General features: G+C 31.4%; 2 long non-coding RNA genes across 4 annotated transcripts; one reads left to right on the forward strand and one right to left on the reverse strand.

Annotated features, from left to right (window-relative positions):
• Positions 1 to 6,724: 6,724 nt before the first annotated feature.
• On the reverse strand, positions 6,725 to 8,193 carry LOC111878395 (uncharacterized). Its single transcript, XR_002845720.3, has 2 exons — positions 7,946 to 8,193; positions 6,725 to 7,362 (listed from the first exon to the last, which is right to left on the reverse strand). It is a non-coding gene; the product is annotated as an uncharacterized LOC111878395 (long non-coding RNA).
• Positions 8,194 to 9,883: 1,690 nt separating this feature from the next.
• LOC122198311 (uncharacterized) lies at positions 9,884 to 15,667 on the forward strand. Of its 3 annotated transcripts, XR_006192824.2 has the most exons (3): positions 9,911 to 11,292; positions 14,110 to 14,284; positions 15,279 to 15,667. It is a non-coding gene; the product is annotated as an uncharacterized LOC122198311 (long non-coding RNA). The 3 variants fall into 3 exon arrangements; XR_008232495.1 differs by having other exon boundaries at positions 9,884 to 11,292; positions 14,110 to 15,667; XR_008232496.1 differs by having other exon boundaries at positions 9,884 to 11,292; positions 14,116 to 15,667.
• The last annotated feature ends 1,002 nt before the right edge of the window (positions 15,668 to 16,669 follow it).

The raw sequence follows: 16,669 nt of genomic DNA on the forward strand, positions 1-16,669 counted from the left end.
TTTATAACTTTTATAAAAATATGTTTTACTTTCGATTATAGAAATCAACATTCTGGTTGTGATATATTTTTAGGATAATTTGGTAGAATCATCTAAAAAGCCAAGTATATCATGAGTTCCAACATTGGTTGTAGTTCCATTTTCTATTAGCACGAATAATCATTTCCTGATTTATGTTCTTAGGATTTTTATAACACAATCGATTTACTTGTTAATTGATGCAACATTAAGTGGGTCAATAAATTCCTTATTGAACAAAATAACCAAGTAGAGGGGTAAAAATGGGACGTTATTAGTTTTATTCAAGCTCGAGAAGGTCAGGAGACAAACCATTTAACATTTTGAAAGGTTGATGACTAATGGCAAAGTTTAGTTTCTAAAAAAATTAATTGGTGTTTATTTCGACAGTTTAACCTATGGGTTAGTTGCAGTTGTATCAACTGCCAAGTTAAATATGAGTTGGGAGTTTTATGTGAAAGTTAGAAAACAGGGCAAATGATGGAGAGTAAGTTACATGTTTGTCTTTGAGTATAATTCATTTTTTCAATTATAGTCTCAAAATGTTTTCTTTTTCAAAATTTTATCACTTATTTGAGCTTATTGCAGTGTTTTTTTTTTCACTTTTCTAAGAAAGTGCACTATATTTTAGAGGAAAGAAATAGTCATTTTGAAAAATGAACCAAAAATGATATAAAAACTTTAAAATTAAAATGGTTTGGTTGTTTTGTGTTTGTAAATACATGTGTATTGTTGTTTGGCAAAATATTTACCAACAAATTGTGTTCTAAGAGTGAGTTTTCAAGTTACTTGCAAAAAAAGAATAATATTAAAGGACAATTTATGTAATTTATTCTTGATTTTAACTTTGGATCATTAAACTTTGTTTATTTCTTAATCAATTACTTGATGATATGTTCACAGGTTTTACAAAGAATCCAAGATGAGTTAAGAACATGTAACTCAGACTTGCATGTAACTGAAGAAACCAACAAGATATTGTTGGGTGAAAAAATGTTATTGGAAGAAAGAATTGCAAGGCTTGAAAAGAAGAAAGTTGATAAGGTAATAATTTAAGTTTTATTTTCTTTATTTATTAATATTCAGTTATACATTTGCATATATATTAAATATGTTTTACATAATTTGTTAGGTACGGATGCTTGAGAAAGATTTAAAACAAGACAACAAAACCTTGAATTTCTAAACTTTAGAAAAAAGTGGCAGAGCTCACACAAAAATTGGCCAATGTCTACTCTTGCAATTAAAGATAACGAGTAATCAAATTTACATATAAATCTTAAAGAATTGGCGGATTTATGGTAAATTTAGGGGATGTTTGGCTTAGCCTTTTAGAGGCCAAAAGTCATTTTTGAAAAAGTTGCAAAAAGTCAGTTTTATGACTTTTTCAAAAAGTTGATTTTCCTTCTATCCAAAATCCAAAAGTAGTTTTTAAAGGTCTTTTGTCAAACATCTTTTACTTTTGATCTTTTCCTAAAATGACTTTAGGTCTCACAAAAGCTAAGCCAAACACCCCCTTACTCTTTGTTATAAGAGTAAATTACATTTATGGTCCCTAATTTTAGCTGATATTTGTAATTTTAGTCCCAATAATTTTTTATGGCAATTTTGGTCCTTTGAGGCTATTGTAACATTTTTGGTCTCTGAGTGTAGCTTAATTTGCAAATTTGGCCCCAAAAATAGTCACATGACTTGAATTAGGACAAAAAACGTTACAAAACTTGGTTTTAGGTTTGCTAATTAGTTTCACTTTTATGTTATTTAGGTTTAGGTTTTGTAACAGAAGAAAAGAAAAGATGTATCAAGACAAGTAGGTAGTTTGGAAGGGGGATGTGGACCCAAATCTAGGTAAAACGTGTTTTGTATAGCTGGCTGAATGACTTAAGTGTAATTTTTTTTGCCAATTAAGATCTTACATTTTTTTGTAGATTTAGACGGGAAATAATAGGTTTTGGAAAGATTTCTTAGAAGAGATTTAATACAAATAGGACAAAAGATCGACTAATTTTGGAGTATGCTTTGGTTTTATTATTTATGTTTATTATTTTTTTCGATTCAATAAGGTTATTTTCTTGAATGTGCTTCCTGGAATTTTTATCCTACATATGGAGCATTAAAGGTCACACATTGGACTCATGTACTTACACATCATAACCGGATAACCGGTTTACCATCCAAGATTTAGATGACCATGAGGTTTTGTTGATTGGAATAAAGGCTAGAATATATATATATATATATATATATATTTTTTCAGTAGATGTTGTAGCATATCTCATTTTGGCAGTAAAATTTGCATAAAAATGTTTTCGATTTGGTTTATTAGATTACTAGATTAATGAATTTTGATGAATAAAAGTTATAGCAGTATTCAAACCTACACCAATGGCGCAGACGACCTTCATCTAGTTGCAAATTAATATATAGATATAATTGTTAAATATAATAGATTTACTTAAATTCAAAATAGATAATTAAGTTAGATTAAATAAAGTTTTATGTTGTATGATATCATGGAATTTCTAGTCACAAAATAGAATTTTGTAAATATAAGATGTTTAAATATAACTATTTAAATGAAAGATGTTTGGATTGACTTAATTATCTAAATATGTGATATATTATATTACTATGACTTATAGTTAAATAGATAGTGAAATAAAAATATTGTTAGACTACATATTTATATTTATATGTTTGTTTTTATGGGATAATTTGTGTGGACCAACCTAGATGCCTAAGAGCACCCACACTGTGCCATGTTAAGGTCTTGCAAATGATTAACAACTCATCATTATTAAACTATTTTTAGAAAGAGAAACCAGGGCCACTATAAAAATATTTGCAAACCTTTCATATATAACAAGATGAAGTCCTAGGTGGCACTAAATTATTGCTCAGTGACATTGAAAATTATACTTAAAAGACCCGATGTAGATGGTCTAAGATCTTAACATTTTTTAACGTGACATTAAATGAGGGTTTAGTTTTTTTTTTTTTTTTTGAAACGATAAATCTAACATATTTAATGTGACATTAAATGAAGGTCTAGTTTATTTTATATATATATATATATATATATATATATATATATATATATATATATATATATATATATATATATATTGAAACGGTAAATCTAATATATTTCAAAATTATTTTTTAAATCCACTTATGTTCATAATGGAACTAGAACTCTCAACCTAAAGAGGAAGGACAACATCGGATACCGTTGGATTAGAAGTAACTTCCTGAACGATGATCTAATGTTGGCTTTATAGTTGATATGGAGGTAAGTTATCAAAAACACATATCTTTCACTTTATTTTGAACTTTTTTGAGTTATCCTTGCTACTTAAAATATTATATGTATGTGTGCATTATGACATATAATCTCTGGAAATTGGTTTGATTATAAAATAAAAAATCTTATGTTTTTGACAAATGATTTAAGCATCTTGTCCATATCATGTTAGGATAAGTGTGACAATGTGGTCCTGAGTATCCAAATGCACAATTGTTTATGGTTTTTTTGTGATTAGATTTTTAGATAATCTTCACATACACAAGTAAATGCCTCTACCCCTTAGGTGGCCTAAGATGATGGATCACGGTGCCTTGTTTGTGGATGTTAGTGCAAAAGTTGATAATGTCATCTGTTATGAACCCTTCACATTCGACCATCATATTGTATGCAGTAACGAGTCTAGAACGTAAAACCATGTGCTTCACTATTTAAGTGAAACCAAAAAAATACAACTAGCGGGTTTGGGTTGGGTTGTATAAGCAATAAATAAATAAATAAATAAATAAAGTTATTACAATTATACCTGACGAGGTCTTATATCTTGATATCAACGGTGATGGAGAGTCGGCACTCGATGGATGACATTGGGTGATTTTTGATTTGCACAATTATGTATCACGGTAACAACATATGTTACGAAGCGGGAGAAGAACGATGTGTTGAGAAATGATTTTTTTTGACTTTTTTCCTTTATTTATTTGATTATCTTTAAGTTGTATTGGAATATTTTTTATTGGTTTATACCTTAAATGAATCGGGTGCCTATTAAAATATAAAATCCGGGTTTTTGAAATCTTGATTTATATACAGTTTCACTCGAAATTATTAAGGTATGTCACAATTTATAAGTATGTATAATCTCTTATAAAAAAAAAAGGTAAGTGAAGTAGGCATAGGTCAAGTAACACACCTTCTATATGCTTAGACTCGTTCCCGATTGTATGAAATCACAGTTATTGCGGTGGTATGACGGTTTTTTATATTATATATTTATATAGAATTCATATAACAAAGTATTAATACTATATAGATTTAATATCATAAAAAAGTCATATAAAAACAATAACATAAAACATATTTAATATTCTAATATAGTAATATGTAAATTAAAAATATCATATTTAGATCAACCCGGTAAAGAAATTCAAATTTTGGTTTGGCCTCATTATAAAGCCAAATTTATTATAAGGAGTAGCCCACAATTGTTTTTATTATATCAAGTAGCCCAACAATGACTTACAAGTAATAACGATTGTAACAGTGTTATAGTGTTGACATGAATCACTGTAAATAGGGCCACCACTATTTGATAATCTCCTTCTTACGAGTCCACAGATTGCTATAGCATGCGATTAACTGCCTAGATGACATGGACATACGATTAATATGGCAAAACTTGACGGTGTTCTCCATTATGAGCTCTACGAACTCTTCCATCATTTGTGAGTTGGACTTATGAGATTAACAAGGGGTGAAAATAGTTGCATGCATTGCATTTTATATATGTTATAACCTTCATAAACCTCTTTTACGTAAATTTGTGGGACTTATGTGTCCTTTTTGGAAATAGTACTAATAAAGTAAATCTAAAAGCATATAAGGCTCCTTTATTTGATTGGGTTATTAAACCAAAGTGCTTCATGTGTGTCTGTGTGTGTGTGTGTGTTTTTAATCATTTTCAAAGGTTTGATTTGAGTAAGTTGGATTGTTGTCCTTTACTCTAAATGAATCAACCTCTGATAACTCACTAGGCAAATCCATTGCCTAACTTATTGTGATATGTATTCAGATTGAAGACCTTTGACTTAGGGATTGTCTTGGACCTTAAGTAGGCCGTAAAATGTATGGTGAGCTTGAACCTTATTTTGATATGGTTATTGTTAACCACCTTACTAGTTTTCAAACTTGATTAAGATTACCATTTTGGGACCAAATCATTTTTCTGCAAAACAACAACTTTGAATTTTTGGGAATATTTTTGTTAATGATTTTTCTTAAGTATGATTTTAAATAGGACCAAAACGAATAGTGTTACAATTTATTATCAGAGCAATGGTTTAAGTAAACTAGGTGCTAGGATTAGTATTTGGGCTTAAAATATGATTGCTCTAAAGATGTACATAGGTATCATAGTTGATTTTGGAGTTCTCCTTAGAGATTTATGGGTGTAGATCTCTATATGCTTAAAAAGTTGGAATACGTACTACCAAAGAAGAGTTGGAAAGAAAGAGTAATCATGAAAAGTCTAATAAATATCAACATCCTATGATAGAACCTTAAATTGATGGTGTGCAAGATTGAATATATGAGATGGAGATGACCTTCTGAATGTGTTCATGTAAGAATAACTCAAGGGTAAACTTTGCATTGATAAAACTCAATACAAAAATATGTTAATGATGGATCATCTCAAGGGAATGGTTCACAAACATGTTATCAAATTATCATGGAATGAATTTAAAAAAGTACTCAAAGAACAATTTAGTGACCGAATGAAACTCGAACGATAGTGTACGATATCCTCATGTCCGAAAACAATATAAAGAGTAAAAGAATTGTATTAACAAGTATAAGGCTTGTTGGTGATTTGTTATAATCAATATTATTTAAGTGTAATGAGATTAATTTGTTGACTACAAGTGATCTTGATAAATATTGAACTAGTAAGGAATGTGTGGAGTACACACTTGTTTAAGTTTGATTAAGTTTTAAAGTACATTGTCATTTAGGGGGAAGCCCCTGAACGAACGGGGGTTCGATGGCAGCGCCCCTGGGAGCGAGGTCCAAAGGGGGGCAACCCCTGGCTGGGGTCAAGCTTCCAGGTCAGCACAATTTTTTTTATATGAGTTATGTTGCTATATAAAAAATGTATTAGAAATCCGAATTCTTGTAAATGAACCCGGTTTTTTGACTTCATTTTGACATTTATCAAAATTCGGTTTTAGTGACAGTTTAGGACTGTTATAAACTGTCTTTTGACAGTTTGAGTAGTTTTTGGACAAATAAAATTGCCTTGACAGTTTTCAGACAAAAAAAATATTTAAGTATTTTGGTCATAATTTTCTTGGTACAACTATAATCACAAAAATCATAACTTTCATATTCTCTGTTCTTGAAACTCTTCTGAGTCTTATCCGATTAAAGGTTGGGAGTACCACCCAAATACTTTAATTTGAAAGTGTACACATGATTCTCAGAATTTTCAAACCTTTTGTTACCCTGAATTTCTAAAAAGGATGATGGGAAATAGAGAACAATAATTTTTATAACATCAAGTCAACAAAAACACAAGGAATAAAGAAGTAAAGGAAGGTGGAAATTCAATAACAAGATGAACCGATGACATGTACCAATAAGACAAAAGGCTCAAGTAGTTAAGAGTTTGAACATATTGTCATATGTTATCCAAGAAAGAAGAATTTTAAAATTTATGGAGACTTATCAAAATACAAATAAAAAACAAAAAACAAAAAATAAGTGGGATTCAACGTACCAAAAGGTAAAATGATACAATAAAAGGAAAGATGTTATCACGACATGAGAAGAATTAAGTATCCAACGTACCAAAATAAGAAAAAGGCAAGGTTAGCGACCCATTGATTCAAAGAGAACCAAGGGTAAAATGTCATTTAACTATAGCATCGAATCATCGATACAAAAGTGGGATTCAGTTTTGGATTTTTTTTTTTTTTTTTTTTGTTTAGAAATAAGTGCATGCATTATAAGATTTTTGAAAAATTATGGTGAATTTTGAAAGTGCCAACTCAGCATGATTACAAAAGTCTGGGTTATTTTTACTCTGGATCGGATATTGCGTTTGGGCTGATGTGTACTTTGGGCTCCTATGTTTACGCCAGTTCCCAGCTCATCTGGCGACCCAATATCTAGATAACTAGATAAACAATACGACGTCATTTAAGCAGTTCCTCAGTCTTGTTGTTGACTTGTTGTTCTCTACTCCACCGCCCATATCCTCCACAAGTCTCCTTCCTGATTTGGATTTTTTTTTTTTCGAAAACGACAAGGCATCTTAACACCTATATTAAGTAATAAACCATAAACACTATATCTATCGGTGGCTTTTAAAGATTGAAGAATTAAGATATTGCAAATTAAGCACAAAATATTCGGAAGACGGAAATCAATTAACAAAAAAAAGCAACCAGGAATCAAAAACATCACAACACTATGTTGCAATCACAATATAATTAAAATTTGAAATTTACCAATAACCCAATAACCAAGCAAAAAGGCCGAAATAAAAAATCAGGGTGATAGCAATTTGCAAAATTTTGTCAGATATTAATATTGCAAAACAGAAATAAAGGAGAGCAGATGCAATTTTTTGGTTTATAATATGAGATTGAAAGCAAAATGATAGTTTTTTTTTTTTTACAATTCTTGCAATCAATTGGGATTTGCACGAAGAAACGGGGCATGAGCGTAATTACTCCGGAATTACGCATCATGATTCACGAATCAGAAGCTGAAATTACTGAAGTTGGAGTACTAAGAAATCAAAAATCGACTGTTAAACACTTTACAGAGCTATGTAATAGAATGATAAATGAGAAATTCTGAAAGCAAAATATCAGATTTAGAGAGCTAATCAGTTCTTACTTCTTATCTAAGAGATCGGCGACTTTAAAAGTAACAAAGACATTTGAAATCGATGCGATTGTTTCTAGTTTCTGAGTGACGATCTGCAGTCGAAAACTTTGAGTTGTTCGCGCCCACACTGCCCTCCTCAGTCTTATAAGCAGAGCAACGCTATATCATTGGGCTTATAAAGTGGGCCTAAATTTTTGTTGCCTTGGGCCGGGCCTGGTTTACATGTTACCAACAAGCCATCCGATCAAGATCTCTAAAAATCCCATCCTTACAGCGTGTAAGAATTTGGCGAACTCACGTGCATATAATAAGAAACAATGAGTTTAGGAAATAATTATTTTTGGTTGATTATCACCATTTTTAGGGTATGCACAAAGCATTGAACTCTATAGAGTTCAATAGAATGTCACATCATCATTCATTATTCCATACAATTCTATTTATTTTTATCTCACAATACATTAAACTCTACAAGTTCAATGGAATATATTAAAAAAATATTTATTTAAAGATTTAAAAACTTTCCTTTTTCTATTGAAGAGTTCGATGACCATTGAATTCCAAATCCATTGAATTGCAAGGTGGCATTTCACAATGGTTGAGTTGTATCCATTAAATAACAAGTAGGAGCTCATTCAATTCTTCCATTAAACTCTCCATTGTGAATGCTCGTTTGCTTACAAGTTACAATAAGCCACAAGTTGATATTGGTTTGAACAACATCCAGAAGTTATAATCTCTGTGATAGTTGGTTAAAGAAGTTATTTTAAACACCTTAGCACCTGAAAACATTTAGAGTGTTAATAAGGTTTCCTCCTCTCAGACCATCACATACTTCCCTTTTTATGAATCATGCTTTTTTTTTTTTTTAACTTTTTTTTATATTTTTTTTATCATCGCAAGAGAACCACAATAAATGGACATGTGGTATATATATTTCCTCTACTTCTTTGGCCTTATAAGTATCAGTTAATATGAACCTGACTTTGCCTTTCTGTTTATGTTGCATTTGTTGTGCAGCAGTTTTGGTTGTCTAAAATAGATTTGCAATAACGGTATGGTGTAATAGCAAAATTACATAAATAGTCTTTGTATAAGAGGGCATTACATAAATGATGTTAAAATGATAGGATTAATAAATCCACTGCGCATCAGTATCCCCACTAGTTACTATCACTTGTAGCTTTTTCACATACCTATCTATCTTTATATGATCTTTATGGATCCACATCCACCGTCAACCTTACAAATAACCGAGGAAACGCTTTTGTAAGAACGGTGATAAAAGAAGCATCACTTATTGGTTGAGATATGTTTTTCCAAGTTGATTAAGGGTATCAGGGATACATTGAACTTCAAAAAGTTAAATGGATTGTCATATCATTTTCTATATAATTCTATTCATTTTTTTTTCCTATAATGCATTGAACTATACAAAGTTCAATAAAAAAATTAAAAAAACTAATTTATAGTATATATTTAAGAAGTAAATTCTTTCATTTTTTCTATTGAAGAGTTCAATGACCATTGAACTTTAAATTCATTGAATGCCAATGTGACATCTCACTATGGTAAAGTTTAATTCATTAAATGACAAATAGACTGTGCATCTCATTCAACTCTCTCATTGACTCACCATTGTGGATGCTCTAATATATAATGAAATTTTACTATATATTATAGTTGTAACCTTTGACAAAACTACAAAAATGGTCTATGTCCTATGTTGAAAATTGTCACTTTTGTCCAAAAAGGTTTGCACTAGCACCATCATCTAATATTTTGATTTTGTAGTGAGTTTGGTCTAATTTACTTTAATTTTTTTAAAATGAAAAATTTGCCCTTTATTAATTTCATTTTCTATTTTTTTCATTTTGTTATATTTCTGATGTTATCAATACCCTCACCCCTCACCCCCTCGTTCTCTTTTATGCTGCTACTCTTACATGCTGCTACTCTTACGCCTTGTTCCCGAGTTCTACTTGAGGAGGGAAATGGAAGGATACATAAAGAAACTGAGGTGTGTCGAAGGAAAATCATGTTTTTAAGTTTCATTAATGGAAGGAAAGTGAGGAGAGGGAAAGGATTTTTGAGTCATATTTTCCTTTCAAATTTTCCTCCCAAATTAGATGGATTTGGGAAAAAAGTAAGGGGAAGGAAAATTTGAAGTTTTATTTTCTTTTTCTTCCTAACTCGGGAATACAAAAACTTAAAATTTTCTTTTCATTTCTGTTAATTTCCTTCGAACTTGGGAAGACAGAATAATGAATATTTTCCTTGCCTTTAAAAAAAAAAAAAAAAAAAAAACTCGAGAACAAGGCGTAATCTCGGTTCTTCAATTTTCCCCCTCCGGTAAACATCATCACCACCACCAGCAGTCACCATCCTCTCTCTCTCTCTCTCTCTCTCTCTCTCTCTCTCTCTCCAGAACGCTTCGAACTGAAAAAACCCTCACCGGAAGTGCTCTTTGTTTCTTCTTTGGCGATGGCAACCGATCTGTAAAGGAGGGTTTTCTTCGAGCTAGGGTTTGTTGAGGAAGATGACGAAGGACCTCCCTTCTCGTCGGGCCTCCCTTTCACATATCGGAGGTATCCGATCTCAACACATCCAAGGATTTTCATTACCACTTGCGTCAACGATCGAATCGGAGGAGAAGGCGAAGGGCGGCGAGTGGCGATAGGGTTTTTGTCAGTGATTTTTTCCTTCCAGATCTTGAAACCAACAAGGAACTTCGAATCTATAATGTGATCTCTTTCGGTCGTAGCTCAACATCTTTGTCGGAGGAGCGAGGGTTTTAGACGGTGGTTTCAAAGTTGGATTATTTGTTGTTTGCAGATGACCGACAACACAAAACCATGTCTCTTCGGATATCGATTTGTCTTCCTGATTGAAGGTTGGTGGTGACGGAGAATATGGGGGCTAAATATGAAAACCCTAATTAGATTATTCATGGGATTTAAACTGTGGTGGTGGTGACTTTTTACATGTGTATGTGGTATAGACAGGCGATGGTGGTGACAATTAAAGGAGGCAGCGAAATGGGTGACACTAATGGCGTTCAGATCAGAGGTGTTCTGATCGGTTATGGTGGGTTCTCATAATCATTCATGAGGTGGTGAAGATTACGGGTGTCAGAAAATCGATGTTGGTGGTGTTGAACTGGTGGTAGGTGATGCAGGTGGTGGTCCGAAAAATTAGGCTTGAATTCATCAAAATTTTTATACTCTTTTATTCTAAGCTCGTGGGGATGTTAGACGGGTGGTGGTGATGGTGGTCCAATGGTAGTTTGGTGGTGTTCCAATGGTGATACGGTGACTGCTCCGGGGGTGTTCCTAGATCTCCGACGACTTGCTCAGGTGAACTAAAGAGATCAAGTGGAAGAGGGTATAAGGTGTGGGGTGTTTTTTTGTTAGAAAAATGACAGTAATTAAAAAAGGGAAAATATCAAAGCCAAATCCATTTTTAAAAAAGTTTTGAAAAGTTTGGAACATGTTAGCAACAAAATAAAATTTTTGGACAACTGATGTTATTCCAAACCTTTTTGGATCAAAATAACAATTTTTGACATATTATTTTTGCAATTTGGTAACAAAATATTATGTACATTACTAGAGAATCTTTTTACAAACCCCACCACATACTTAAAACAATTTATAGATGCATACACTTAACATTATTGCAAACACATGATAATGGACAAACTATATGTCTTAGATCACGCACATAAGTGCTACTTTATTAGTCATCTAAACCAACTCTTTTCAAATATTGTAAAACTTGTAAATAATACTTTTTGTTAAACAATGTTTTATTTATTTAATCATCTGTTTATTATATTAACATATACAATATAAGCCTTTTTTTTATATTGTTTTCATTCATTTTGGTTCTTTTATACGTTATATTAACTTTAATTTTGAACTTTAATTATTATTTGATTAACAAATAACTATTGTTTATTTAAAATATATATGATTATAAACATATTACATTAAAAGAAATATATATATATATATATATATATATATATATATATATATATATATATATATATATATATATATATATATATATATATATATATATATATATATGGGTAAATTACACGAATGGTCCCTATGGTTTAGGGTAATCTGCGTGTTTAGTCCCTAACAACTTTTTTGTTTAACTCGGACCGTCCCTAATTTATGTTTTTGTTGCACGCTTCGTCCCTGTCCGTTCTAAAAAGACTATTTTACCCTTAGGCCCCGTTTGATAGTTGCTGATTGAGAAAGTGCTGACTGGGAAAAGTCTGTCTTGGTAAGAAGAAATCATGACCGAGTAAGAAATCATGCTGTTTGATTGTCTATCTGACTGAATGTACTGACTGGTGAAGAAGGACCATTTTACCCTCCCACTTCAAATACAAACCACCACCTCAATATACTCTGGAATCACCAATTCCGGAGTTGTCTTCAATTCCAACACATAATCCATTTCCGCCTTCGGTCCCTATTTGATGCCATTGCAATCCCAATTTCATCTCAATTCTTTTCCACTTTCAATTCAATCCCTCAACACCCACAACAAAAAGCCATCATCTTTCGCTGGAATCTACAATTCCATCCTCCAAACACAAATCATCTTTCGCTGGAATCTACAATTCCATCCTCCAAACACTACTATGGAACAAGAGGCAGGTACATAACATCAAAAAATCGAAAATTTTAGAGAAGTTTAAAAGGAATCAATTTCATGAATCAATAGAAATCAATTTCAAAAATCAGACTATTCAGAATAGAAACCTTCCTGATCAAACAGGAACATAACATCAAAAAATCGAAAATTTTAGAGAATTTTAAAAGGAGTCAATTTCATGAACCAATAGAAATCAATTTCAAAAATCCGATTATTCAGAACAGAAAGGGTATAAAGAAATATGTGAACAAAATTAATTCATGAATCAATTTCTGAATAGAAAGGTAAACATGCGATTGAAGGAGATGGTTTCATGAATCAATTTAAAAAACGATTTTCATGAACAAGATGGTTTCATGAATCGGTTTCACGAATTCATGGATCAAATTCAAAAACGATTTCATGAAATTGGTTTTATGAATCAATTAAAGAAGAAGAATAGAGGCCTGTAAGAGGAGAAGACATACCTGATGAGAAGGGGAGAAGGAGTCGATCGGTGGGGGGAAGGGGCGCAGAGGCGTGAAAGAGGAACGTAGGGAAGGACACAATTGGTAACACTTCCTTCTTTCTCAGTCAGTCGTTGGTTTTCTTCTTACCGAGCCAGAACCTTCTTTCCGAGTCAGATGGGCCAAGATTGATTTACCAAACAAATTTGGCTGACCGAGTCAGCAAAAATTGTGTGACCCAGTCCAGTCAGATGCATAACAAACATGCCCTTAATAACTTATTTATTTATTTATTACTTATTCTTTTACCTTTTAATATTAAAAATATATTTAAAAAAATTTTAAAAAAAAAAGTAAAAAGAATCCCTAAAATCCTAAGCAACGCCTCCGAGCCTCCATGGCTCCTCCTACAAATCTCATCTTCCAGCATCACCACTCTCTAACTTCATCTCTGACGACTCCAATAACATCATACATGGTTGGTGAGAAAAACCTTCATCTCCTTTCGTTCTTCACTGGTGGGACTAACTTTTCTCTCTACTCCGCCTCTCTGACCCTCTATTTCACTTGAAAGAATACGTCACCTAAAACTCCAATTGCCTTGCCCACGTTTATTCCCAATCTCTCGTCTTCTTCCTTCAAGGTTTTCCCATAAACTTCTTCCTTCATGGCCTCCGACCCCCTCTACTATCATACGCCAGCAACATCTATTGCCAACGCCACCAGAGAAGGCAGAGGTGAAGCAGACACTGAGACAATACAAATTTAAGCATTGGCCTCTTTCTCTGTCTCGGATTGGGGAGCATGTTATCGAACCAGAAGTGAGATTTAATGTTTGATTGCAGTTTCGACACCCAAAACAATCCTACAACACTGGTTAGGTTTGATTTAAGGTTTGGTTTTCAATTTTAGGTTTGATTGAATTCTAGGTTTGAATTAAGTTTCACATTCAAATTTCAGTATGATTTCATGTTTGATTCCAGTTGTAGGTTTGAATTCATATTTGATTTTGAATTTTGGGTTTGATTTGTGTTTCACTTTCGATTTTAGTTTCAGTTTCAGGTTTGCATCATGGATCAATTAAAGGTTCAAGTTCAATTCATTATGGTGATTACAGTAATACGCTTCACTGTAGTCGGATAAGAAAGTTGTGGGGGAGGTGGAGGTGGAGCAGGAGCAGACACAGTCAATGTGTGAGATTTTCCGGTGACTGAACACAATGAGGGTATGGTGGTGTAGGCTCTTGAATTATACCGATATATATATATATATATATATATATATATATATATATATATATATATATATACACTATATATATATACTAGTTTAGTTTATAACCACGGTTATACAATTAATTAAACTTTAATAGTTAAAATTTAAAATTATTAATAATTTATTTTAAACAAATTATTAATTAAGAGGTATTTTTAGTTATATAAAATTATAATCATTGATTTAAATAAATATATAAAATTATACCACTTTGTAATTTGTATTAATTTTATTTTAATTTTTATACTAATGTTGTTAATTTAATGTAATTATAATGAGAAATTTAAAATTTGAAATTTGAAATGGAGAATTAATATGTTGACAAATGGTATGTATTAATTATAAGACATAATAAGTTGAAACATGACAAAAGAAAAATAAAATTTGCATTAATTATTAGGATTAATATGGTGACACATGTCAAAAGGAGATTAAAAACTACTCTTTTATTAGAATATATATATATATATATATATATATATATATATAATAGTTCTTCAACGTTTAATTAATATGTTTTATTTAACTGGTGATTTAAAATAGATAAAAGAAGACAGTAAGGGTAGATAAGTCTTTTTAGAACGAACAGGGACCAAACGTGCAATAAAAATATAAATTAAGGACTATCCGAGTTAAAAAAAAAAAACTTTTTAGGAACCAAACACGCAGATTATCCTAAACCACATGGACCATTCATGTAATTTACCTTATATATATATATAACTAACATCATTTCCCATTTATTAATTGCATTTCATACGACTTTCTTTGTCGTCCTGACAATGTTGATGGATCAATTTCTAATAATTTCCTTGTTACTTTACTTTTTTCCGCCCATCTTTTTTCATATTGTGGTTTTTTAAACTTATGTATTCTTTCATTGTGTTCATTGTTTCCATCTCAATATTAATTTGGGTTTACATTGTATCTTTTATACTTTCAAGTTTCAAGAGAGGTGCTTCACATAGGTTTTTGCATCCCTTTACCTTTAGAGGATTTTCTTCCGATTAGACAAATATTTGATATTGGCTCATTAATTGATATGTTTCTATTTGAAGACGATGATGTATATTCACCGGATATACTATTCTTAGTCCTATTTGGTTCAATACCTTCAATTTCGTTGGAATCTCTTTGTCTTTCTTGTATACTAGTACACCACTTCTCTTCATCACATAATGTCATCCAAGCATATAAAAAAATTAATCGTATGGTGAAATATATATTGCTAGAGACATTTTTTTATTCTTCATTTAACCCACTTTCATGCCTATATTGGAATTGTTCATAACACACAATAAATTTAGAAACAACATGATTCAGTCTGCTCCAATGATTCCGAAGTGCCTTGACTATTCCTCGCCGCTTGGTTAGTATTATTAAATGATATCAATGTGTTAGATCATTCTCCTATTTTTCATGAGGTGTTAGAAAGATCACCAAAGGTTAACTTCCAAGTGAATGACAACAATTACAATTTTGGTTACACCTTACACATCAAAATGTTGTATATTGCTCGACTTGATGCTTATGTTCCGCATAATATATAACGCACCGCACAATTTAATACCCAAACTGTCGGTATATTCAGTCATTAATAAAAACAAACTTTGCTTTAATATTATTATTTATAATATTTTTAATAATAATAATATGAAATCAAATAAATTAAATAATATTAATTAAAAAAAAAAGATAAAATAGACTAAAGACAAAAAAAAAAAAAAAAAAAAACAAAAAAAAAACAAAAATTAAAAAAAAGAGTAAAATTAATAACGAAAAGGTGTATATAGACTTACCCTTTCAATAATCATCAATATTATGTATGAGTGCTATTATATCACTCATATAGCTTATCAAATCATGAGGATACACACATTACTCCATTTATAATAAGAGTACACAAAACAATTTAAAAGATACGTATAAAATCATGCTTTAACAAAACCATACCATAAATATAGCTGAGTTGGAGTAATAAGACAATAGTACAAGTAAAAATAATAATAATGGCAACAATTCAAATAACTTTCATCATATTTGATATGAATTTAGTTGGAAACATTTGTGTGTTGAATATCAATTAAATAAAGTTTTGGCAACCCACATAAAGAGAACCATATAAAGTAAAGTAGGAGTAAGACAAGGAAATTCTCGTTTACTTATGATAATTTTGTCCCTACATCTTTCCACCACCCTCGATAGGGATGAGAGTTAGAACTGGAAAACCGGACCGAAACCAGAATCGGACCGGAACAGGAGCCGTTAGAACCGGAATATGTAGAACTGGGTCTGGTTCCGGGTTTAAAAATTGGCTTTATCCGGGTTCTGGGTA

This window comes from Lactuca sativa, chromosome 5, assembly GCF_002870075.4.
Source record: "Lactuca sativa cultivar Salinas chromosome 5, Lsat_Salinas_v11, whole genome shotgun sequence".
Lineage (NCBI taxonomy): Eukaryota > Viridiplantae > Streptophyta > Magnoliopsida > Asterales > Asteraceae > Lactuca > Lactuca sativa.